This window comes from Arachis stenosperma, chromosome 2 (genome assembly GCF_014773155.1).
Source record: "Arachis stenosperma cultivar V10309 chromosome 2, arast.V10309.gnm1.PFL2, whole genome shotgun sequence".
Taxonomy (NCBI): domain Eukaryota; kingdom Viridiplantae; phylum Streptophyta; class Magnoliopsida; order Fabales; family Fabaceae; genus Arachis; species Arachis stenosperma.
In genome coordinates, this window is record NC_080378.1 from 33,533,237 (window position 1) to 33,536,543 (window position 3,307).

Here is a 3,307-nt window from a genome sequence, read left to right on the forward strand (position 1 = left end):
AGTGGTTTTGATTAGATCAGAGACCATTGTTGCTAAGTCAGAGGTATCCTGCTTAGAACTCTCTGTCTGTTGCTGAGAAGATGATGGAAAAGGCTTGCTATTGCTAAACCTGTTTCTTCAACCATTAGTGTTATTGAAACCTTGTGAGGTCTCTCTTGATTCTTCCATGAGAAATTGGGGTGATTCTCCATGAAGAATTGTAGGTGTTTCCATAGGGTCTCCTAGGTAATTCACCTCTTCCATTGAAGGGTTCTCAGGATCATAGGCTTCTTCCTCAGATGAAGTTCCTTAGTACTGTTTGGGCATTTTGCATTCCCGACAGACTTTGAGAAATCAAATTGACTTGTTGAGTCAATATCTTGTTCTGAGCCAATATGGCATTCAGAGTGTCAATCTCAGAAACTCCTTTCTCTGACTAGTCCCATTGGTTCACAGGATTTCTTTCAGAAGTGTACATGAATTGGTTATTTGCAACCATTTCAATCAATTCTTGAACTTCTGCAGGCGTCTCTTCAGATGAAGAGATCCTCCAGCAGAGCTATCCAAAGACATTGGATAGTTCAGAGAGACCATCATAGAAAATACCTATGATGCTCCATTCAGAAAGCATGTCAGAAGGACATCTTCTGATTAATTGTTTGTATCTTTCCCAAGCTTCATAGAGGGATTCTCCATCCTTCTGTCTGAAGGTTTGGACTTCCACTCTAAGCTTACTCCATCTTTGTGGTGGAAAGAACTTTGCCAAGAAGGCATTGACTAGCTTTCCCAAGAGTCCAGGCTTTCTTTAGGTTGAGAATCCAACCATATTCTAGCTCTGTCTCTTACAGCAAAAGGGAATAGCATCAGTCTATAGACCTCAGGGTTAACCCCATTAGTCTTGACTGTGTCACAGATTTGCAAGAATTCAGCTAAAAATTGATGAGGATCTTCCATTGGAAGTCCATGGAACTTGCAATTCTGTTGCATTAGAGAAACTAATTGAGGCTTAAGCTCAAAGTTGTTTGCTCCAATGGCAGGGATAGAGATGCTTCTCCATAGAAATCAGGAGTAGGTGCAGTGAAGTCCCCAGCACCTTCCTTGCATTGTTGGCATTGTTGTTGTTTTCGGCTGCCATGGGTTCTTCTTCCTTGAAGAATTCGGTCAGGTCCCCTAAAGAGAGTTGTGCTTTGGCTTCTCTTAGTTTTCTCTTCAAGGTCCTTTCAGGTTCAGGGTCAGCTTCAACAAGAATGCCTTTGTCTCTGCTCCTGCTCATATGAAAGAGAAGAGAAAAGAGAGTGTGGAATCCTCTATGTCACAGTATAGAGATTCCTTGAAGTGCAGAGGAAAAGAGAAATAGAAAGAAGAAGGAGAAGAAGAATTCGAACTTTAATTGGATAAGGTTCGAATTGTGCATTTAGAAGGAGTGGTACTCCATAATAGAAGGATGTGGGAAGGAGGGAAGGAAATTTTCGAAAATTCAATTAAAAAGATGTTGATAATTTTCGAAAATTGAAAGTGAAAAAGAAATCAAGTGATTTTTGAAAAAGATTTTGAAATTAGAAGTCAAAAGGATTTGATTGAAAACTATTTTGAAAAAGATGAGGTTAAAAAGATTTGATTGAAAAGTTATGGTTTTAAAAAGATGTGATTGAGAAGATATGATTAGAAAACAATTTTAAAAGATATGATTTGAAAACAATTTGAAAAGATATGATTTTGAGAATTAATGACTTGCCTAACAAGAAAAGATAAGATTCAAACATAAAACCTTTCTCAACAGAAGAGGCAAAAAATGTTCAATCAAATCATTAATTGTTAGTAAGTATCTTTGAAAAAGGAAAGAAATTGATTTTGAAAACATTTGATTGAAAAGATATGATTTGAAAAAGATTTGATTTTGAAAAACTTTGAAAACTTGAAAAAAAATTGATTTGAAACAGAATCTTCCCCCTAGCACCATCCTGGCGTTAAACGCCCAGAATGGTATCCATTCTGGCGTTTAACGCCCAAAATGCACCCTTTTTGGGCGTTAAACGCCCAACCAGGTACCCTGGCTGGCGTTTAAACGCCAGTCTGCCTTCTTCACTGGGCATTTTTGAATGCTCAGCTTTTTCTGTATATCCTCTGCAGTATGTTCTGAATCTTCAATTCTTTGTATTATTGACTTGAAAAGACACAAATTAAAAAATATTTTTGGATTTTTTTTTAATAATCAAAATGCACTAAGAATCAAACAACAATGCATGCAAGACACCAAACTTAGCAGTTTGTATACTACTGACACTATCAAAATGAGAATGCATATGAGACACAAAACACTTCAAGTCAATAGAATTCAAAGATTAGAACACAAAATATATGCATGGATTCGAAAATGTAACAAAAACATGCATTTGACACCAAACTTAAGATGAGACACTAGACTCAAGCAAGAAACATCAAATATTTTTTGGTTTTTTATGAATTTGCAATTTTTTTTGTGTTTTTCGAAAATTAAGTGGAAAAAGGTATCAAAATTCTTAATGAGAATTCCAGGAATCAGTGCAATGCTAGTCTAAGACTCCGGTCCAGGCATTAGACTGGCTTCACAGCCAGCCAAGCTTTCAAGGAAAGCTTCGGTCCAAAACACTAGACATGACCAAAGGTCAGCCAAGCCTTAGCAGATCACTGCTCCAAAAGCAAGTTTGATGAAAATCAACAAGCTCTGTGGTGATAGGTTGAAACCTCGGTCCAATCAGATTAGACATGGTTCTCAGCCAGCCAGATTTCAACAAATCATCATGAAACTCTAGAATTCATCTTCAAGAATTTCGAAAAAATAAATACCTAATCTAAGCAACAAGATGAACCGTCAGTTGTCCAAACTAGAACAATCCCAGGCATTGTTACCAAAAGCTTGCTCAAAACTTGAACAGTCCCCGGCAACGGCGCCAAAAACTTGGTGCGCGAAATTGTGAACAATACTTTTCACAACTCTCATAATCCCTGGTCATGAACTCCAAAAACTTGGTGGTTCAATTCCATGGCATTACACAACTTCGCACAACTAACCAGCAAGTGCACTGGGTCGTCCAAGTAATACCTTACGTGAGTAAGGGTCGATCCCACGGAGATTGTTAGCATTGAAGCAAGCTATGGTCATCTTGTAAATCTTAGTCAGGCAAACTCAAATGTATATGATGATGAACGAAAATAACATAGAACATAAAGATAGTGATACTTATGTATATCATTGGTGTAAGAGCTTCAGACAAGCGTATGAAGATGCCTTCCCTTCCGTCTCTCTGCTTTCCTACTGTCTTCATCCAATCCTTTCTTACTCCTTTCC

General features: G+C 37.7%; 1 non-coding gene across 1 annotated transcript; it reads left to right on the forward strand.

The window, feature by feature from the left end:
* The first annotated feature begins 604 nt into the window (after window positions 1-604).
* Window positions 605-712, forward strand: LOC130965086 (small nucleolar RNA R71). The gene has a single exon (XR_009081141.1). It is a non-coding gene; the product is annotated as a small nucleolar RNA R71 (small nucleolar RNA).
* The last annotated feature ends 2,595 nt before the right edge of the window (window positions 713-3,307 follow it).